Raw genomic sequence first — 24020 nt, 5'->3', positions numbered from 1 at the left:
TCCAGGTAAAATTTTTCCAAAGTGCTCTAGGTTTTTAATAAAGAGGCAGAGATCTGAACAGAAGTATTTTTGAATGAGCATACATATCAATTGAAAATCATACATCTTCATCTGCACAAACAGGGTTTTACTTCATTGACCATGGACAATTATCATCTAAAGAACCAAGTATTTCCCCTCTCCTTTCACACCCCTCAGAAGAACAATAACCCTCAATTAATGACACAACAGTTTGGTTTGAAAAATGGGATGTTGTCATATATAGCACTGTGCATTTACTGAGTGACACTGTTACCAGCTCCTCAACAGAATATAATTACATCTGGAAACGAAAATCACTTCAATATGCACAAAAATGCTGTAGACACAAGGAACTTCACACACAAAAATCTGATACATAATGAGAAAGCAAAGCAAGAAAAAGGCTTGTGCAAGTCGCTCACCAATGTGTTCCTTATTTTTGTTGAAGCTGGTACCTTTCTGTATCTCTCCTCAGTTGAAAGCAAGGTCCAATTAGCCCCCTTAGATTATATTAATTGGGTCTGAATCTCCTCCAAGTTTCCCTTCCACTGTGGAGCCCTCCCTCACATATCTTCAATAGTCCATCTAAAATTCTTCCAACATCTTCCCTCATCCTCAAGATGGCTACCTCACCTAATGGAAAAGCAACATCTTCATGGTTGGCTTTTTTAAATTCCTGAAGCATTTCAGGGTTTAGTTCTTTACTTGGGTCAATTACACACATTCTTTAGAACTAATCTGTGAAGAGGTCCAAATCAGTGAGTGTGGACTGGGGTGTAGAACTGGGTTCTTTTTTCAAAACACCCTCACAAAATGTCTTCCTACAAAATGAATAAATTCCTCCAATTAAAAAAGGTGAAGATACCTGGACATAAGGTTTTCTCCACTGACATGATTTGTTTCCATAGTGACATTGTTAAGAAGACAAACTGATATTCCTGAAGACTTGCAGTTCTTGAGAACACAGGGGGGAAAAAAAACAGCAGAAGGAAAGGGAAAGGGGGAAACAAAGGAACTAAAAGAAGGCCTAACATACAAATGGATCAACCTGAAGAGAAATGTAGACCCTGGAGAAACTGCTGTTAGTCAGACAGTCTTAGAGTTCCTCTGAGATCTTGCAGGAATTTTATTTTTTTTCCAGAAATCAACTCATACCAGACAATAAAGTCTTGCGATGCATCAAACATGATGATAACCAAGCCCCACAACTCAAAAAAATCTCAGCCTGGGGCCACCACCATCTTCACAATGAGGAAATAACATTTTCTGGTGACTTTAAGGAGAGCTGGAGAAGCCTAAAGTTGTGAGAAGACCTCAGTGGGAAGGTTTCAGGTTTTGCCTTGCTTTGGCTGAAGAGGGTCAAAACCCTTCAGGTCCACTCAAAAGGAGGGAAAAAAAAAAATCCAAAAGTTTACTTTAAAATGGAAACAAACGTCTCAATAACTTGTGAAAGCACTCCTCTGGTGGGAGAAAAATCTGAGGAACCCTTAAAAGCCCTCATTTCTTTGCATAATGAATAGACAGTGAGGAACACCACCAGGTTTCCCTCTGGAGAGCAGGAGGAGGAGGAGGAGGAGGCTTGCCAGCCATCACCAACAGAGCTTCAAAATGGAGACATCCATAATTTCATAAACACTTCTCATCTCAGCTTTGTCTCCTGGAAACCCGCTCTCCTCCATTTTCTGATGGAGTTACAACCATGACACGGCTTACCTGACTCAGTTCCCAGCTCTCAACCAAACTAGTCACTTCCTCCCCAAACCTGCAAGCAACCTCCAGAAACAAAACCAAAGCAAACCAAACAGCCAACACAGGCACTCAGAGGCCGCCGGGAGCCCTGGGAGAAAGCCCCAACTGGTTGGTCTTTCCCCATCCCAGTCGCGTGCTTAAAAATGAAACTTTTTTTTTTTTTTTTTTTTGGTGGGGTTGGGGAGGAATATAAAAGGAACTCCAGGCGGCCTCCCTCCCTCCCTCCCTCCCTCCCTGTAGGTTAGAAGCTACAATGAAAAGAAAATGAGGGTTCCTTCAGGAATGGTGAACAGCCTGGAGAATGAACGTGAGAAGGAGCTTTGTGTTTTGGAGTCTGGACTGGAACCAAAGCAGACAGCTTGCAAATGGAGGACAGGGAGATAAAGAAAGGGAAAGAGAGGGGCTGCTCCAATGGGGGGCGGCTGCGGCTTCCCCTCGTGCCTGGAAGGAGGGCAGACCCCTGGGAACCGCACCAGGAGTGAGACGCCCCCCCAGGCCCCTGCCTTTCTCCCCGCCTCAGAGGAGAGCCAAGCGTGTGTAATGGCTTCTCCTCTCCAGAAACCGTTGTCCTCCACCAGACGCTTCTGAACCCCCAGCCTGGAGACAGCTCCTCAGCTGCTCCTCAACCTGCGCCCCCCGCCCGGCCCGGGCCCCCGGGTCCTCGCCTCTGTCCTCACCAGCAGCAGTAGCAGCAGCAGCAGCAGCAGCAGCCACCCCCGACACATCCCGACCCCGCATCCCAACTTCGGAGAGACAGAGAGAGAGCCAAATACCTGAGGAAGAGGGGGGTGCCAATCCGCACGGCTTTGCCATCGGGCGGGGGACAGGCAGACAGAGGGGGAAAGGAAGGAGAGGGACAGAGAAAGAAAGAGGTCAACCCGCTCAGGTCGGGGCCGCTCGCTCCGAGCGCTCGCTCCTCTGACCCTCGCTCGCTCCCTCTGGCTCAGGCTCAGGTCTCCTGCCTCCCGCCCCCCGCCCCCCACTCCGTCCCTACTCCTGTCCCCACACTCGGAGCATCCGTCCTGAGCCCCCAGCTCCCGTCTCACTCATCTTTCATTTTCTCTTCTCTTCATAGAACTACACGAAATTAATTAAGCCACAGCGCTCCGCTCCCCCCACCCCCAGCAGAAGGAGCAGCCAGCAGGAAAAGCACAGCCACCTCCACTGCCACCACCACCACCTTCTCCTCCTCTTCCTCCTCCTCCTCCTCTTCCTCCCTGGCTTCTCCTCCTCCTCTTCCTCCTCCCCCTCCTGCTCTCCCTCCTCCCCCTCCTCCTCCTCCTCTCTCTTGCTTCTTCTCCTCTTCCAACAGCCAGTCCATGCAGGGGACTTCCTCTCCTCCCCGCTCCGCCAACCCTCCTTGGCCGAATGAATGAGCGCGTTTGTGCCTCCACCGCCCGGCGCTCTCCTCCCCGGAGCACTCAGACCACCCGGAGGTGGTGGTTAATTGCAGTAACTTACAGAAGAAGCGTCCCGGCGCCGGGAGGTGCTTCGGGTTCTCCAGCCCCACCGCCTCCTTATCCTCTTTCTCTTTCTCCTCTTCCTGCTCGGGTTATTGTTGTGGAAGTTGTTTGGGAGTCTCATGTGCTTCTGCCGGGTCTCAGCAATGGAGGATCGCCATCTTCCCTGCCTTCCTCGGCTCCTCAGACTCGCTGCAGCTGCAGATGACCTGAGATATCCGTCTCTCTCTCTCTCTCCCTCTCCCTCTCTCCCTCCCTCCCTCTCCCTCTCACTCTCTCCCCTCACTCTGCTCTTCTCTCTCCTCTCCTCCCTCTCCCTCGCGCTCTCTCTCTCTCTCTCTCTCTCTCCCTCCCTCTGTGTCTCTCTCTGAATAATGAGCAACCAGAGGGAGAGAGAAAGCAAGACAGAAAGAGAGAAGGAAGACAATCTTCTCCTGCCACACAAAACGCCGGAGCACCAGGGGGTGCGCGAAGCCTTTCTAATAACAACAACAACGTGCAGGAGAGAGGAAGGGGAAAAAAGAAAGAAAGAAATGAGGAAAGGGTTGGGGGGAAAGGGGGGAAGAATTCTCCAAGAGCTGGAGAAGCGCAAAAGGAGAAGCTGGAGGAGATGCTGAGGCTGCGGCTGCTGTCCCCCCTCCCCCCCCCCAACCCCAGAAGGAGGCAAGGTGGTTGCAAAGTTAAGGCTGGGACATTGTCTTTGTCACTCAGAGCAACACAGAGCCAGGCCAGTGAGATGCAAGAGGAGGAGGTGGCGGTGGCGGAGGAGGAGGTGGTGGTGGAGGAGGAGGAGGAAGAGGAGGAGAAGGAGGCAAAGGAGGAGGAGAAGGGGAAGAGGGAGATGAGATGAATAAAGACCTGCGGAGAAGGCGGTGCAAGGAGCGCGGCCGCCGGGCCCGAGGCTTGCGCGCTCGCGTCCCGGAGGCGCCTGGCAGCCCTGGCCGGCAGAGGAAGCCCCCAGTGAGGACCCTGCCCTGCAGCTCATAGCGCTCCCACCATCAGCCCTGCCCGAGGCGCCGGGCCCCTGAGGGTCCCTCACATGCATCCATCTAGAGGCCAATCTTTGCAAAGAACATACATGGAGAACTGGAGGTTGCAAGTCTAAACCCAGATCAACCACGTGGGGCTTTTTAATTCCTTTCCAGTTTGCGGTTTGAGTATCTTCAGTGAGAGGCTCAAGTTGTCCATTACTGGCACGTATTTTGAAGTCTTCTCCCCCGAAATAAAGGCTTGGTGTGCGTTTTATTTATTTCTGATATGAATAGGGTGGGAGAATAAGGGAGGGAAAGAACCCATCATCCTGAGCCTCTGAACCACCGCTTTCTTTTCCTAACTTGTGAAATGTTTTGACGGCGCACCGAAAGGGAAAAAAAAAAAAACCTACTTAAATAACTTTACACCTTCCAGCCCCGCGTTGTTTGCACTTTCTGGCTGATCATCTAAAGGCTTGGAAAGTAACAATCAGCGCTCCTAATGATAAGGTGTCATGGTGTTGAAGACAAGAGAGCCAAGATGAAGCTTTCACACCTTGAATTTTTATTTAGTGTAATTTCCCCCCAAATCGTTCTGAACTATCTCTTTTTGCAAAGGAGTGGGTTTCCACCTCCTTTCTCCAGGGTCGAATGTCTTCTAAAGCTTTAATTTGACCGGGGGCGGGAGGTGTGAGGGGGACTACAGTATCAAAAAATCAATGCAGCAAGTCAGGAGCAATTGAAGTTCAAGGGCATGGGCTGGTTGTACCATTTCTATTTCTCAGATCCTCGAGTTGGACATCAACAGCCTCGGGAGAGAGAAACACGCAGCGCGCGGGGCAGAGACCTTAATTAAAGTTTCTTTTGTCCGCGTCTGAATTGGGGGATGTTGCTGGATTCCATTGCATTGAGGAGCGCGCATCCGGTGAAAGCGCGGTGTTGAGGATTCTAGGCAAGACCGTCCTCCTTAACATTCGCCCCCTCCCCGCCCAGCCAAACGGTCCGGGCAGAAATACCCTTAAATCCATACAATAAAGGGGGAGGAGGAGACGCGCGCGGAGTTGGTTCCCATCGGATAGTGGGGTTTCATAAGCAGATCTAAATCGTCCTTTTCCAAGATTTTCCGATTGTATATTCCTGGGCAGACTCTCTCACCCTGAGGCACGATTTCACCCGCTTCCAGTCAACACTTCCTGCCCTTTTCTCCTCCCACTCACACTGAACAGCTCTGGAGCCCTAAAAGGGTGTTGATGGCGGGGGGTGATAAATAAATAAATAAATGACACTACGCGTGCGGCGGAGAAGAAAGGAGGGGGGAGGAAAGGCGAGGAGAGGGAAGGGAAAAGTAGGGAGAGGAGAACAAGGAGGAGAAAGGACACGGGCAAAAGGGAGACGGGAGTCAAAGAAAGAGAAAAGAAGAAAGGAGAGGAAGACCGGGAGGCTGCTCCGCACGAAATGATCCTGGCTTTGTGCAGAATTGGGAGGACTCCCCTTTCCAGGTGACCGGAGGGACCTGGGGAAGTCCTTCTGCCCAGAGCTCCTCCCCACCGGGACCCCAGGGGTGTCTGAGCTCTGGTCGCCGCTCCCCCATAAATTCCTCGTGGCAACCAGAGGAAGCGCGCCAGGTCTCCGCCGTCCCTTCAGTGTCCCGGCTGATAATTTACCTCTTTGTCTTTAATAAAAAAGCTGACTTTTTCTGTCAAGCTCGGCACCGAGAAAATAACAATCGTATTTCAGGCTGAAAGCTCCTATTACTGCGGGGGGTGGGGTGGGGGGGTTGAGGATGCGATAAAAATGTTCATCGACGTGAAGGTACCTTCTGGGTTGGCTGGGGTCGGAAGTGCTAAGATGGGGGCCGCCCTTCCCCCGGGGCGTAGGAACCGGGCGGTGGGGAGGGAGGAAGACGCGACGAGGTCAGAGGAAACCCTGGGTTTCCAAGGCTCCTGGGGCACCAGAGGGCTTTCCGCAGTCGGGGAAAAAGCCCTGGGGAGGAGCCTTTCGCGAGAAGGCGAGCGCGCCCCAACACGCCTCCGACCTCGTAAACCCACTTGGCAAAGACCGGGGAAGCCGCTGGCGGACCGACTGCGGTGAACTCAAGAAATTAACCTGCGCTACAATTAAACGGGCTGCCGCCCTTTCAGACTCACCTCGAGCGACCGAGATAGAGAGAGCTCCCGAGCCGGCCGCGGGAGGACCTGGCTCCACCCTCCCGTCCCAGAAGAAGAGGACAAAAAGGGGAGATGGACTTGGAGATGGCCCCGCCCTTCAAACGCTCCAATCCTTGGAAACCAAACCTCCTCTCCAAGCTTCCACGTCTAGAAGGGACAAAGACAGCGAGGAGGTCCGGAGACTGATGGGGAGATGGTGGCTTTCGGGCTTCTGGTGTGGGTTCTTTGGGGGAAAGGGTACAGTGGCTAATTTTCCATCCCAAATAGGGCACCACGGGATAATCTTTAGAAGATAAGCTCGATCTTCTGCCTTAGAAGCAAAATGACTCCTCAAAGCTGTGAAGAAAACTATTGCAAAACTCCCGTGCAGTCCTGCTTTTTGAATGCGAGGCTAAAATTTTCAATTGATGCTTCCACACGCATATTATTTTCGACTTTTAGAAACCATAAGTACCTTAACTGGCCAACTAAAATAACTGAAAGAAATTAAAACATAAGGAGAGTGGGCTTTTGGTTGTTGCTTTTTATTTGGGGGCAGGCAGTTTCTCAAATGATTGGAAAGTAATTGGATAAATGAAAGATGGGACGGAGAAGGAAAGCGCTGTGGCTGAAGGTTTTAGTGAAAACCTTAATAAACTTGGCACTTAAGTAACCGTAATTATGCTTTGCCATTAGCAGACCATTTAGATAAGCAGGAGAAAGTTCACACCTCCTGCTATTTCATTCCCCAAGAATATTCACAAAGATAATGCAAGCCTAGTTGGTGGGTTATCTTCTCCATGAGGAGAATGAATGTTCACATTTTTTAATTAAAATGAAAACGTAGGTTTTATACACGGCCAACAATGTGAAGGAAGTCTCACGGGGACATGTTGACTCCTTGAAATCTACCATTTGCTACTGTACCCTATGTCATTATTCCCCAGAGTCATATGGGGTTTCAAGTCTTTATTAATGTACCAGGGAATAAGAATAGGTTGGAAATCTGGACTTTCTTCTCCCTTATCATAGGTGACTGGCATACAGACTCTTCATTAAGAGAAATTATGGCTCATCAAAAGAGTGGCTTTATGAGCATTAATAGAATAATAAATCTTGCAATTTTAGTTCAAGAAATAGTTGAAGTCCTATAATCAGATTGACCCATGCAAATGTGATCCATTTACTTGCCCAACACCAGCAGGTTAGGGATAGTCTATAAATCATTTTGGTTATTAAAGCCTTAACATAGGAAGGCACCCAAATCTCTTAAAGAAAAATATATATGGAGGTGGGGAGAGGAGGTTCTACCCAACCTTCAGGAAGGACTCATGAAAAAACATGAAGAGTTGGTCCAGAGATTCCACTGGAAATATAAAATTTGAACTGAAACAAGAGTGTATAAATGTTCTAATGTCGTTGTTTCAATTTTTGCATTCTCTCATATTTAAAAAGTCCCCTTGCTTCCTGAAAACTATCCCAAAAAAGAAAGAAAGAAAAAGAAATCTAGTTGGTAGCTCTACTTTCTAAATTCCAGCTGGAAAATTGTCCAGGCTGATGATTTTAGCAAAGCAAAGAGTAGGAAATAGAGATTATGCCTTTTTCAGAAGTTTTAATTATTTCATCCTTAAATGTTTAATCATATTATCAGCCTGAAAACAGGTAGAAGGATGGTAAGTTCAAGGCCAGCCTCAGCAACTTAGCAAAACCCTGTCTCAAAAATAAAAAAAAATTAAAAGGGACTGGGGATATACCTCAGTGGTAAACACCCTTGGGTTAAAAAAAAAAAAAAAAATATTGTTACACACCGCTTATTAACTTTTTGCATTTCCCTTTTCTGGGCTGGGGCTGGGGCTCAGTGGTAGCACTGGCATGTGTGAGATACTGGGTTCCATTCTCAACACCACATATAAATAAGTAAAATAAAGGTCCATCAGCAACTAAAAAAAAATTTTTTTAAATTCCTTTTCTGTGCAATTCAATATTGTCTTTTTACTATTTGAGTTTTGATTTGAATTCTTGAGATCTTTACTCTTATTGGAAATTATTGTCTTCAAAAGGTTTTTTCTAAAAACTTTAAGTTGGACAGTTATGAACTCTTCCCCCAGGATCAAGAAAATAAAATCACTAGCACACTGTTATGATATATAGAGAGAGATAAATAGATAGATAGATAGATAGATAGATAGATAGATAGATAGATAGAGATGTATAGATATATAGATATTTAAACATATGTCACTAACTAGTGTCCGTGCCTCGGGAGAAGGGACTAAAGGAAGACAAAGGTAGATGATTCCTGATTCTGAACAGCTCTCAAAGGAAGAAAGACTGCAACAACTTATATTAAACACACTCTGTTTGAATCTTTGTATATATACCTTTGTATATATAAACATCTAAGAAGATGTTTCAATACTATTATTCTAATATTCAAAAAGGAAGTCTCTGTCCCATAGATAGAAGTTAAATTTACAATTCTATCAAGCCAGTTACTATACTATGAAACATAATATCTTTCAACCATTGAATATTTGTTTAACATCTGCCTACACTACACCACCCTCAGAGCTGAATACTGGGGATTCAGAGATGAATGACAAACCATGAGTCAAAATTTTGATCTACTTCATGAACTAACTTCAAAACCACATTTCTTGGCTATAGAACTTCACATTTATTTTATTTCCTCAGAAGCAACGCAGGAATTGGCCCAATGAGAAGAATTTGATGAATTTTACCACTTCTGTTTCTACAATGGAGTTACACAGGAGTGATATTTTGTTAAACTATTTGGAGTTTTTTTTTTTTAATTTTAAAGCCAATATTTTGCTTTAATTCAAATTTAACATTAAATTCTTACTGAAAGTGATAATTTTAAAATGCAAAAGACCTGGTATATAGATCAGTGTTAGAGTGCTTGCCTTGTTATGGGCAGCCCCAGCCTCTATCTCCAGCATTGTAATAAATAAATAAATAGAGAGAACGACTTCAGATCAAGTATGGTTAGATGAATAAAAATTCTGAAGAAAAGAATTTGGAATTTGGAAGATTGATCATTTGTAGAGGTATCCTTTCCAGAAGACCACAATTTCCAGATTCCTGCTACTTATATTCAAACTGAAGCCCAGAGAGGGGAAGTAACTTGGTCAGAACACCAAACTTAGTCACCAACAGTCAACCCCATAATCAGCATTTCCATGGCAGTTTCTTCAAAGTTATCATTTTCATACCACCCTCAACATATTTTAACATATTTCCATAGTACTTGTTAATTACTTAACAGATACACATTTTTAAATCAACTCTTAAAAATTGTAAATTCATTGAAAGCAATAATATCTGTGAAATCAAGGTTTGATGGAATACACACATACACATTTTTTAATGCACATCAAAATAAATGCATCCTTATTAAATATTTTAGAAGATTTTTGGATTAAAAGAGAAAAGTTAACACAAATCTTTTAAACTCAATTTAAAATACATACTTGCAGTCTTAAAATGTTCACACTTTTGTCCCTTTAATGCCTCTTCTTAGACTCTATCCTGAGGAAACAGTCAGAAATGTAGAAAAGATTTATGTACGAAATGATAGCAGTAAAGCAAGTAATTGAAAATAAGTGATTAAGAAAATAGTTAACGGTTAGGTAAATAATAACACATCCTCATTATAACATATTAGACAGCTTCAAATTGTTTATGAGGAGTTTTTAATTAAGTGGAAAAATTACCTATTGTTAGGTGAAAGACCTAGGTACAAAATTATGATCATAGTTTAATTTTTTCATAGTACATACTCCCCCCCAAAAAAAAATCACACAAAAGAAAACAAAAAAGCAACATACTCATAGTAAATTGACTTCTCATTATAAAAAGCTTTAAAAAGTGTAAAACATATATAAAACTATGCAAGTTATGTAGTTATATAATGATAAGTAAAAATATTTTTGTGATAAATATATGCTGTATGGAGTCACAGGCTTTATTTGAACCGAATTGTAAATTATGTTTGAGTATTTAAAAACATTTTAAAGTTAAAATGATAGAGCCTACTTTTATGATTGTGGTAATTACAAATATGTTTCAGAGTGTATTAATACTGTTAATAAAATAGTGGTATGGTAACTGTTTCTCACATAGATATTTTAATTTCCTTTGCACAGGGGAAATAGAATGAAGGTTTAAGTGGGCATTCTGAATTTGTTTTCTACCAAAAAAAGTCATTGAGGATGAAAGAGATTGAATCATTTAATGTTAGGTCTTCCAATATTAGCTAATGTTGTAAACACTAAAATCCAGATTTCTTAATTCCTACTCTTACATTTTGAAATCTGTAATTCCACTATAATTTCAAAAATATTATCAAACACTAGCAAAAGAAAATTACTAATGGTAAATATGGAAAAATTTAACTTCATCAGTTTTTCAAATGAAAGACAGTACTCTTTTACACAAAAGTTAGCAGGCAGATAAATACAATATGTATATGGATATATATATATATATATATATATATATATATATACATACACACATATACATGTATATATATATATATATATATATAAATATATATTATCTATATAATATATATTATAACTTTTCCAGGTGTTAATTCCCAATTGTTGAAGATAAGGGAATATAGACCCTATAATTCTCTATTATAGGGTCTGTGGGACTATGGAAACAGTTTCAGTCTTTCTGGTTATATAAGATGTCTTTAACCCAGAAATTTAACTTTTGAAAAATTATGTAAGGAAATATTCATGACTCCCATCAAAACTGTATGGGCAAGGTGGTTTATTGTGGCATCAATACCCAATAGCAAGTGAATGCCTAAAAAACTTTTGTTCATCTGTGCAATAAGAATTTGTATAGCCTCAAATGTTCTTAAGAAATATTAAATGACATGGAAACATTTACATGATTTTAATGATAAGAGATAAACAGGTTTCAAACAACGTGTACAGTTATTTTAGTCACAGCTTTTTCACTGCTGTAACTAAAGGATTTTATTAGAACAACTATAGAGGAGAAAAAGTTTGAGGGCTCACAGTTTCACAGGTCTTAATCCATAGAAGACCAGCTCCATTCCTCAAGGCTCAAGGTGAGGCAGAGCATCATGGCAGGAGAGTCTGGAAGAGGGAAGCAGCTCACATCAGGAAGCAGAGAGAGAGAACTCCACTTGCCAGATACAAATTTATATAACCCAGAACCACGCCCTGATTTCCACCTCGTCCAGCCACACACTACCACTTCAGTTACCACTCAATTAATCCCTATTAGGGGATTAAATCATTGATTGGGTTAAGACTCTCACAACCCAATCTTTCTCCCCTGAACCCTCTTGCATCGTGTCACACGTGAGCTTTGGGGGACACCTCACATCCAAACTACAACAATAGTTATATTAAAATAAGTTCTACATAGATTGGTAGAGTTAAAAGTGAAAATAAATATCTTAGAGTTAATTAAAAAAACAAGTAGATGAATAATTGTTATATTACAGTTTTTAATAGTTTTCTAATATTACACCCAAGGTAGAAACCAAGGTAGAAAGCATAAAGAAGTGATCAATGAATTTAAACACACAAAACAATTTAATAGGGGCAGGGGATGTAGCTTAGTGGTGGAGTACTTGCCTAGCATTCACAAAGCCATGGGCTTGATCCCTGGCACTACAAAACAAATAAATAAATAATGAACTTTGATATATGGGAAAGCATTATTAAGTTACGAGCAAATCAAAACTTAGAAAAACATTTTACTTGGTGTTATATGTGCTAATAATATTGTGCTGGGGATTGAACCCAGGGTCTCATACATGCTAGGCAAGGGCTCTACTACTGAGCTACATCCCTAGCCTCGAGGTTAATATTCTTAATCTATAAAGTGGTATTACATATCAATGTGAAGATACATACCAATAACAACAAAAGAGAAGCAAAAAGCATAAACTATCAAATCGTGAAGGGAGAAACATAGAGGAAAGAGTAAATAGCAACTCTTTGTATTTTGAGAGTAGATATGATTTTTCTTTCTTGAGAGGCTGTAGATCGAACCCCAGCTTTGTGCATCGGTAGGCAAGTGTTCTACCACTGAGCTACGCCTTTAGCTCCTATAATTGGTTTTTCCTTTCTTTTGGTAGTGATAAGGATTGAACCCGGGGCTTCACACATGGTAGGCCAGTGCTCTGCTACTGAGCTACATCCCCAACTCCTTGATTCTTTTTGTCTAGAAGACTTTTCTGTGTTTGCTTAATTTGTTACCATATATATGGTTTCCATAATCAGAATACATATATATATACACACGCATACATATATTATATATTTTAAAAATAACATGTTATTAAAAACATATTACTATGCTATGTTGGGAGTTTAACACTTGACATTGAGGAAGGATAGTGCTATCTGGAATCAGATATGAAATTCTGAATTTAAATACTAATTGAATGGATCTTGGGCAAGTCACTGAACTACTTAGAGCCCTGGTTTTTCAAAATATAAAAGCCCCTCCTTCCTTCCTTCCTTCCTTCCTTCCTTCCTTCCTTCCTTCCTTCCTTCCTTCCTTCCTTCCTTCCTTCCTTCCTTTTGCTTTCTTTCTTCTTTCTTTCTTTCTTTCTTTCTTTCTTTCTTTCTTTCTTTCTTTCTTTCTTTCTTTCTTTCTTTCTTTCTTTCCCTCCTCCTCCTCTTCTTCTTCTTTACTGATGAAAAGGAGAAAGAAGCTTTATTTCTTTGCTAGCAAAAGAGAAACACACGGTACTTCTGTCCCAGAGGCTGTGATTCTGCCCATCAACAGGACCAGGGGGTTTTTAGAGAGGTGACTCAAAGGCGACATTCCCCTCTGTTGAGTTGTAGTTCACTTGTTAATTTGGGAGATAGTCATTTCTGAGATCTTCTGGTACCATCTCCAAAGTCTGCATTACTTGGTTCCTATGGTGGGTGTGTACTCAAGGACAGATAACTCTGCCTAGGATGGGGAAGAAAGGTAATCCTGTTTCCCTGGAGATTAGGGAGAGGGAGAGATTAGGAAGGAGCAGGGAGAGAGGAAGAAAAAGAAACATGACCATTTTAAAGATCTGTTGCAGTGGCAGAGCAGCAAGGCTATATTCAAAGAATAAAGTGGACCACTGTTTCATTTCCCCTATTGCTGCTCATCTTTTTGTACAAACACCCTATTCCCGTACCTGAGGAGGGTTTATGTTCCCGAGTGGTTCAGGTAAAGCTGACTGGGGGTACCTTAGATTTGTCCATCTCCTCTAAGTAGGACAGGATCTTCTACTAGACCCTGACTAAAGGCTATCCTCAAGTTAAACTGTAGTAACTATCACGATTGCTGTCCTTTTTCCATGTCAGAAGCTTCATCATTCAATTCCAGTATCCACAGAGTTAATTTAATTACCAAGTTGATACTAAAAATCTCATGTTCATGACATCAAAAAAAGTCCTGACTGATTTCAAATTTTATGCTCCATAGTAAGTCAAATGAGAACACTGGCCGACCTCCTTTTTCAATAATAGAAGTAATTCCTCTGTGAGTGCTCCATGATACAGAGTCAATGCAGAAGGACTAGAATCAATTTTTCTTCCATATGATCCCTTCTATGCAGAACAGTGCTATGTTTCTCCATTTATATCTCCATGAGAAATAAAAACAGGATGACAAATTTCCATGTGAAAAACCATATACCCCTTTGTCCTCTTTTTCCTGACCCTAAGCCTCTAAAACTCAATTTAGATTGGAAGATGGGGTGGGTTTTGGGGGAGTGGAGGATAGCACTGAACATTCCCAAAGAATAGAAAATATGCTGATATATGGAGAACCTCTAATCCTCTGAGATTAAAAAGAATATGAGATGAGCTGACAGTCATCAAAATAATTTACAGAAACGTAAAAATTATTTATTGGTTGATTAAGCTGTTAATTATTAGTGGTCACATATAGGATCTCATTTCTGGGTGGGAAGAAAGGAAGGGACGAAGGGGGAAGTGCACCGTAGAGAGGGACGGAGGGAGAAAAGAAAGGAGGAAAGAAAGAAGAAAAACTAACTAAGCTTTTGGTTCAAGACCAGCTCAAGGAAGTTTCCCTTGCTAGGACAGGGAAATTTGGATGCAGTAGAAATAGCCATGGAGGAGGGAGGAAGTCTGGATCTTAGCTTCTTCAATAACTTGATATGTAACTTTTCTTTTAGATCATTTTTTCATCTGGGATAGATCAGTGGTTTTCAAGTTGTACTTTTGCAGAACACTCCTGAACAGAAGCTGGATCAATGGACAGTAGTGGTCTATGCAATTTACAGAAAAATTAAGTGAAATCAAACATTTCCTTTTTGCTGTGTTTATTTATGGATAGTTATTACAATTCCTGCACAGTATGGGATTTTCTAAGCACATGTAACTGTTTCTTAGGTTTGAGACACCCAATAAACAAAATTTCTTATCTTTAAGATTTTCTTTACAACTTTTAAGAAACATTTTGCCTTATTGTCACATGTCTGGTCGCTGATTTATAGCTAATGATAGAGAGTGAATTGATACACAACAAATAATAAAAGAAGAACTCAGGTAAAGGTAATCGTGGTTTAAAATTTTTATGTCATTGTTGTTGATCATTTTTATTTGTTTAAATAGATTTTTTAAAACATGAGTACATACACTGGTTTTAATTTTTGCACTAGATATCTGTCATGATCCAAATTTAGGGCTCTTGCTTCAACTGTTCAGTCTCACAGTAAAGATTTAAGGACACAGATCACATTAATTTATACTTACAGTATCTCATATTCTTTTTTCTTTTTCTTTTCCTTTTTCTGGTGATATTGGAGAGTGAACCCAGGATCTTCCACATACTGGGCAAGCACTTTACACTAATCTGTACTCCCAGCCCCACTATATTCCTTATGAAAAATTTATGTAATCCTCCCATAGTAATTCTGTAAGTATTTAATTTATTCCTCTACAGATGTGGAAACTAATGCATGGAGTCATTAAAACATACATTAAGACCTTGCTATTACTAATAAAAGCAGGAGCTAAAAACTAATGAGTAGAGATGTTCATTGCTAGTTTTGGTTTTGTATTTATTCTATAAATATGCTCTTATTTTTTTCTAAATGAATACCCTTTAAACCTATTCTTTGGAATAAGCAAATGTTCAGGATAAATATCAGGGAGATACTAAAGAATAAACTTGTTCTACATTCCAGACACCTAAAATATTACCAAATAAGTAGCTTTTGTGAAACATGCTTCTTAGCAACTTGGAAAGAAATCAAACTATAGTAAACAGGAAAAGAGTTATATATGGACCCCATGTTCTGATGAAAAGCAACTAACATTAAATCTACTTCTGTAAGTATTTAATTTATTCCTCTACAGTCATGGGAAGGTGGTTTGTGGATTCAAAGTCAAGTTGACTTGGTACCAGCCTGCTCTGTCTTAACACGCAGAACTTTAGGTCAAGTCTGTTTAGGAAAATCAAACACATACAAGGATTCAGAGAGTGTATTTTTAAAAACAAAAATCGAACCTTATAGTTAAATTTTCTTTTATAAATTAGACATTAATTTTGTCAGTCTTCATGATATGGGAGAAGTTTTGTGCTGGTAAAATTTATCTGAAAGTTCTAAATTTTTTTTTCTAACTGAAAGAGATAAATTGTTAAAATGTTTAAAAATCCAAAAGCCAAAGTGAAAAACATGAATAGTTTACCCATATTCCATCACCTAGGAAAAAAAAAATCACCTAGGAAAAAAGCTACAATTGGCATTTTTATTATACTTTTTCAATTTAAAAGTTTAGATACATAGTTACAAATACAGAAATCAAACATAATTGTTTTCTAAATTATTAACTATTATTATAGCATTATTTTTAAGAGTCATTCCTTTACCCATTTAATTGATGTCATTTTTATTACAAATTAAAATTTTATTTATCTCAGGTGAGGTGGCAAATGTCTAATTGCAGCTACTGGGGAGGCTAAGGAGGAGGATCACAAGTTCAAGGCCTGCTAAGAAAACTTAATAAGATCCTGTCTTAGAATAAAAGATTAAAGAGGTTTGGGGATGTATCTCAGTGGTAGACCACAAGAGAGAGAGAAAAGAAAAAAAATATATATATATATAATATATATATATATATATAATATATATATATATATATATATATATATATATTTTTCCAGACTATTCATTTGTTTTTATTTATTTGTTTAACAAACCTGTTTTTCTGGTTCTAATTTACTCATTTGTTGTCAGATTTTATCCCTCTAAACTGAAAAGATCAAATTAGTGAATATTGTTTAGATTTTATTAAATATTTGGCTAAAATTTCCATCTATTCCAACATTTTTCTTTGGTGCTAAGGATAGAACCTAGCAAGTCCTCACATAAATAGCAGGTAAGTGCCTGTCACTGAGTCACACTTTAGACCTTATGTCAATTAACTTTTAAATCCAAATTGCCTCAGCATGTGCACAAGTACCTACTTCAAATGAGCTATCCCAAACGGTAATTGTATCATTACATAAGTTGCAGACGTATTAACAGATTATAAATTCTTTCAAAACTTTTCATTGGTAATTTTCTTAATTCAGTTAGATTCAGGATTCTTAATCTAATCTTGTGTACTCCTGAACACAGATAAACTTTGCTTCCTCTCACTGAAAAAGCAAATAATGGAAAAATAGCTTCAAAATTCATGGAGGAAAAAAAAACACACAAAAAAAAATTCAATTAAGCTAGTAAAAGAAAAGAAAAAAGATACAATCAAGCAAGAAGACATGAGACAGGAAAACAAATACCGTGCCAGAAATAAGAATAAGATGTCAGAAATAAAGTTGTTTGGTTAATATATCAATTTTCAGAATAAAATGTGAGGTAATAAAATTTCTCAATTGAGACTTGAGAAAGTCATACTGTTAAACCAAGAGATGATCACAAACTCTAATCAGGCTTATTAAATTGTCACTCAACTCTCTATGTCCTTTCTGTCATAGAACATATCAATTTCTGAATGAAGCATGGTAAACTACAAAATAGTCTAAGCAAATGTTAACAACCGTTTAAATAGGTCATAAGTAAAAAAAAACTTAATGAACAAAAAAAATTTTGAAATATAAAAGACTAACTGAAATCAGGCAAATACAATTTTAAAGAAAGCAGGAGAAATTATATTCACATCAGACCAAATAAAATACAAGATGAAGAGGCTGGTAGGACTCTTGCCTTGCATACATGAGATCCTGACTTAGTCCCTAGTCCTTCAAAAAATGTATATAAATAAATACGTAAACAAACAAATAAAGAAAGGAATATAAATACATAAAATTTAATGTGAAAACACTAAAATGGGAAAGAAAAAAAATTTAATTTTGTAAGAAAAATAATTCATCATTCTATACCTGATATAGCATCTACAAATGATATCTTAGATGTACAAGAAAGAACTGACAAAATTACAATGATAATTAGATTTTGTGACACCTCTCATAAAGAAGTGACAGATTAAGTGACATGCAGATACAAAAGGATATAGAGGAATTGAATGACACATTCATTAAGCATTATAGAGCTATGTGTGGATGTACACAGAAAATTGTGTGTGTCTGATATTCTTTTTCAGTACTCATAAAATGTTTACAGACCTGGGGACGTGGTTCAGCAGTTGAGCTCTTGCATAGCACGTGCAAGGTCTCAGGTCCAATCCTCAGCATTGCAAAACCAAAACCAAACAAATAAAAATTAACAAAAATTGGCCAGGTACTCTGTCACAAACAAACAAACAAAAACCCCTAGGGGCTGGAGTCGTAGCTCAGTTGTACAGTACTTGCCTAACACATGTGAGGCATTGGGTTTGATTCTCAGCATCGCATACAAAAATAAACAAATAAAATAAATGTATTACGTACACCTACAGCTAACAAATTTCTCTTAAAACTATAAAAAAACTCAATAAATATCCAAAGTAGAAAAAAAAAGAGAAGCATAAAACTATAAACTAAAAAATACACAAACATATATAAAAATATACACAAATACAAAACTAAAAAATACATAAAACTATAAACTAAAAAAATACACAAATACACAAATACTAAACATTTAAAAAATACATTTTAACAACTCTTTGTTTAAGTGAATGCCAACCTGAAATAAAGACTATTTAAACAAAAACAATAGTGAGAATCCTGCATCTCAAAATCTATATAATATGACCCAGTTATAGTCAAATAAAAATTAATATTCTTAAATATATTAATTAGAAAACAGAAAATATTATAAATGCACTGTTTTAATGAAAGGAGTTAAAAATTAAAAAAATCAAATAGAAGGTATTTGAATTCTATGCAAATGAATAAGTAAATTTTATTAACTAATTATAAACTCAAAATATAAATATATAACACAAATATAAAACATTAATACAAGGAAAGAGACATAACTACAGACACAGAGGAGAGTAAAAAGATGAAAGTATTATATTAGTGAATTGGAAAATCCTAGGTGAAAAGAATAATTTTCTAAAAATCTATATAAAAAACAGACTTGTCTCACGAAGAGCTGGGCATAGTGGAGCATTCCTGTAATCCCAGCAGCTGGGGAGGATGAGGCAGGAGGATCATGAGTCCAAAGCCAGTCTCAGCAAAAAAGCAAGGTGGTAAGCAACTCAGTGAGACCCTGTCTCTAAATAAAAATACAAAAAAAAAAAAAAAAGGCTGAGGATGTGGCTCAGTGGTCGGCTGTCCTCGAGTTCAATTCCTGATACAAAAAAAAAAAAACAAGAAGAAATGAAAAATAAACCAATTACTACCACATAGGGGGCTGGGAATGTAGTGCAGTGGTAAAGCATATGCTTTGAATGTACAAATCCCTGGGCTCACCTCCCAGGATCAAATGAAAACAATTAAATCCCCAATTCCCACACCACAAGTGATAGATAAACTCTCCTCTACCTTTCATAAACTGTTAAATTCCATTTATAAAATACATGACTATATTTATCTTTAAACCCCCTTTTTTTTTTTAAAAAAATAAACATAATATACATATTTATGAAAAAATCAAAAAACACAGGAAGTGGTAAACATAACAGCAAAAAAGAGTTATATGCAATTTAAAGATTTCATATTTATTTTTTATGTTGAGTGCTATTCTATCATCTCACAATGCAGCAAAGCAAATCAAGTACTCAAACAAAACTGTAGCAATATTACTTGTACAGATAGATGTAAAATTCCTGCATAACATATTTTATATGAAAATCCAATAACATATGAAAGAAATAATTCCTTAGGAATAAACAAGGTTATCCCAGAAAATAAGGATGCTCAAAATCAGGAAATTTATTGATATAGCTCATTACAGAACTGAACACAGTAGAATGATCCTATGATTATCTTGTCAGAGGCCAAATGAGTATTTCATATACTTTGATAACTATTTCTGATTAAAAACACAGGAAGGGCTAGGGATATAGCTCAGTTGGTAGAGTATTTGTCTTGTATGCATAAGCCCTGGGTTCAATCCCCAGTACCACAAAAAATAAAATAATAAAATAAAATAAAAACAAAGGAAGGTAAAACAAAACTGAACTTTTAGTTATTTAAGATACTTCTTTAACCTATCAGGTTTTTTTTAAACCAGGACATCACAGAAAAAATCTTAGTCCCAAAACATAGAAGCATTGCCATTAACAGCCATAATAAAAAAGGATAATATGTACTATCTGTGCCACAATTCAACATTTCTTTTTTTTTTTTTTTTAAAGAGAGAGTGAGAGACAGAGGGGGACAGAGAGAGAGAGAGAGAGAGAATTTTAACATTTATTTATCTTTTTCTTAGTTCTTGGCGGACACAACATCTTTGTTGGTATGTGGTGCTGCTGAGGATAGAACCCGGGCCGCACGCATGCTAGGCGAGCGCGCTACCGCTTGAGCCACATCCCCAGCCCCACAATTCAACATTTCACTAACATTACAGCCTTTGAGATAGTTCAAGAGACACTAACAAGAAGTATTAAAAGGATGGAGATCAAACCATCATTATTTGCAACACACACTAGAAATTCTCAAATAATCCTCTAAAAAAATTAATAGAACTCATTAGATTTCAACCAGAGAGCTCAATACAAGGTAAACACACAAAAATCAATAATATTCCCATATGCCAGTAATATCTAAATAGATCTGGACACATTCAGTTGTAGTTAGAGAAGCTGAATTAACCAATGTATGCACCTTGTTTCCTTAAATGGAAATTTGGAAGAAAGCAGTTTATGCATAGGTTCGGGGGTTCATAAATGTCTTCAAGAACCTCAGTACTTTGCATTTTTCTGCCTATCCTTGCAACTACTTGTTACCTTTTTATCTTCATATTTGTGGCCTCATGGAATAACTATTCCAACTAGTCATAATGACTGCTCTTCAGCATTGAATAGGAAGAAAGAATGGAGATAGGAACAAAGGGGCTTTCCTTCTACAAAGGAGTAAAATTTCTCAGACTTTCTCTTATCACACATTTCATAAAAGTAGGCGGAGAATGTGGCAGGGAAATGTAGCACATGTAGCAAAAGATACAGTCATCTAGACTGCCATACTGGCCCAGGCAACTGAGATTCATTTTCTGGGCATGGACACAGAACTGTTGCCAAACAGAAGCAGGATTCTGTTAGCAAGGGACATGTATCACTTGGGACATGACTCAAGGTGAATGACACTACATGAAATAAGATGGAGATACAAGATTTATACCAAAAAAAAAAAAAAAATGGAGATAGAAACCAAAATACTCTAATGACAAAAAAAAAAAAGAAATGAAACCATGAAATATCTAGAATATCCATAATCCATAGTGCATGCCTGTAATCCCAGTGAGTCAGGAGGCTGAGGCAGGAAGATTGCAAGTTCTAGGCCAGCCTCAGCAATTTAGCATGAATTTGTCTCAAATAATAAATAAAAGAGCTGGGAATGTAAAGTGCCACTAAGTTCAATTCCCAGTATATGTGTGTGTGTGTGTGTATCCTATATATAATATATTCCATATATATATATATATATATAATCCCAGTGTGTGTGTGTGTTTCCAGTACAGTATATCTGTACAAACAGTCAGTGAAATGCACAAGACCTACGTGATGGTATTTAGAAATTTTACTGAAAGACTTTATTAGGCATGAAAAATAGAAACACATCATGTTTCCACATGAAAAGTCTCAATATGGTATTGTTGATTCTCTGTATAATACTCTACAGATCCATAGCAGCCCTCATGAAATTGTCCATTTTTTTCTTGTCTTGATAACTGATTATAAAGCTTATCTATAGGTGGAAAAGAACATGTATAAAAAAATAAGACTAGTGTATAGTCTAACTCCCCATCAACATCATAACATTTCAGGGTGTTTTGTTTGGGTTTACTTTGTTTTGCTTGTGTTTGAGATGAGGTCTCGCTATGTTGCCCACATAGTCCCGAACTTATGGACTCAAGTGATCCTCCTGCCTCAGCTTTGGGTAGCTGGAACTACAGGCACATGCCACCGTACTAGGCTCACACAATGTTTACTATAAAGATACAGAGATGAAGATAATATGGCACTAGCACAAGAATAGAATACAAATATAAGAGCACAGAATAGAACACTGTGCAGAATACAACACCCCAAAGCACCCTACACTTTTCCTAAATGATAATGAGAGCATAATAAATATGATAGTTCAAATAAGTCATAAATGATTATTTTAGTTAATTTTACAAAAGGCCTCCTTTGGGGAAGAAATGGTTATATCTCTTTTCACATAGGGTACAAAAATAAATTTCAGACAGATTAAAATTATAAAATAGGAGAATATTTATAGAAAATATTTTTATAGTTTTAGATGTGAAAGGAGTTTCTAAGATGACATAAAGTCCAGAAGTCTGACCAGTTAATCTACACAATAAATTCTGTAGGTGGGGAAACTATAAAAAATATTTTCAACATATACAACAAAGAATAAATACTCCTTATAAAGTGTTCCAATAATTCAATTAAAGACAAATCTACGTTTTCTTTAATGGATGTTAGGACATCATCAAGCAGTTCATGGAAGGCATATAGAATTGGCAAAAACACACATTAAAGAGATACTATATCTCTAATATACATGAAATAAAAATTGTTAACAATAAAATCATTTTATTCATCAGATTGCCAAATATTTTAAATATTGATAAGATTCAGTACTGTAAGTACACAAGTACTGAGTTTGTGGAAACACAGGTGTGTGTAGTGATTTAGTCTCCGAGGGGGTAACATCTACCAACATTTAAAATATTCATAGCTCTTTGACCCAGACACTGTACTTCCAGGATGCTACCCATTGGACACATTTGAATACCTGCACAAAGGTGTATATTATTTCTAATAGCAGGAAACAAACAAATCTGATTAAATATGCAATAGCAATAGAACTGTTTATAAAATATAGTGTATGGATTTACACAATTGGAAACTTTTATGTTTTCATTAATATTAAGATAGACCTATTTGTATTTGCATGGAAAGATTTTAAGATATGTCATTAAATGAAAAAATTGTGTCATTTATTTCTTAGATGTTTCATTTTTATATTACATTATTATTGCACTTGTATTATATTTTAAGTATGTAAATATATAGAACAAGTATCTTTTGTTTTGTTTTTGCAATACTGGGGATTTAACCAGGGATGCTCTACCACTGAGCTACAAGCTCATGCCATCAGGCCTGGTTGAATTTTAAATTCTTAAATCAAGCCTTTATTACTCTCTCTGTTAAATACAATTTTTTTTTTTAAAAAATGTTCAATCATTTCAGACTGCCAAACTTTTTCAGGGTTGGTATTGTTTTCCAATTTATTAGATAGCTCTTCAGATTTTATGAAATCCTCAGTCCTTAGGGCCCAATGTTTTTGTGCTCTTTGAAGGATCAAGGCAAAAAGGGAAATTTTGAATTGTGCTAGTAATGACCTCTTTCCAAGTTGGAATAGGTTCATTAATCAATGCTTCTTTGTTATCATGGTTCAATCAATCCTCCTTTGTTATCATTGTTCAATAAGGGATGAATTCACCTAGCTAAGTTAGCATCTGATCTACTATATTATAAGAAAAAGAAAACTTGTTCTTGAAATTAGAATACATTTTCCTGTCCTTGTTAATTTGGCCTGGTTTCTTCTTAGTGAACCCACAGTAGGTGCAACATGCATTGCTTTCCTTGGTAAAAGCTCACAACTCATCTACCTCCCAACACCCACCTTTCTTTTCATATCTCTTCCAGTTCTGCAAAATACTATAAAATTATTAAAATACATAAAATGATTTTAATGTAAAAGGCAAAATAGTTAAATCTGAGCAAGGAGGAAAAATGATAGAAAAATAATAACAATAGTAATAACGAGAACAATCAAATCAATATACAGATATGCAAGGCATACACTCCTATGTGTATGCCTGGAGTGGGCTCAACTGGTTAGACACATCACAAGTGATGTGGCATGGTGCTCAGAAGATAAAAGCAAATGCATTTTGTTGTTACTGCTGCTGTTGTTTTTGTGTTTTAAATAGGAAGCAGAGTTTATCCTGATGCCAACCCTGAAAGAGCCATTACTTCCATGAACTCACCTGCTGCTCCTCACTAAATCAAGGG

At 38.2% G+C, this 24020-nt stretch overlaps 1 protein-coding gene across 11 annotated transcripts in view; it reads right to left on the bottom strand.

Moving 5' to 3' along the window:
• The window catches only part of Znf462 (zinc finger protein 462), a 136845-nt gene extending 130473 nt beyond the window's left edge, over window positions 1-6372 (bottom strand). For 5 of the 11 annotated variants that reach the window (XR_002484464.3, XM_021729385.3, XM_021729388.3 and 2 more), the window contains exon 1: window positions 3232-3501. The gene's annotated coding sequence lies outside the window, so the exon portion shown is untranslated. Of the gene's footprint in view, window positions 1-2447; window positions 2730-3231; window positions 3506-6348 lie in introns of those variants that run through there. The other 6 variants (XM_040286132.2, XM_078047915.1, XM_005329735.4 and 3 more) reach the window with 6 other exon arrangements.
• Window positions 6373-24020: the final 17648 nt, after the last annotated feature.

Source organism: Ictidomys tridecemlineatus, chromosome 4, assembly GCF_052094955.1.
Source record: "Ictidomys tridecemlineatus isolate mIctTri1 chromosome 4, mIctTri1.hap1, whole genome shotgun sequence".
In the NCBI taxonomy this organism is placed as follows: domain Eukaryota; kingdom Metazoa; phylum Chordata; class Mammalia; order Rodentia; family Sciuridae; genus Ictidomys; species Ictidomys tridecemlineatus.
This window is presented reverse-complemented; position numbering and strand designations above follow the sequence as displayed.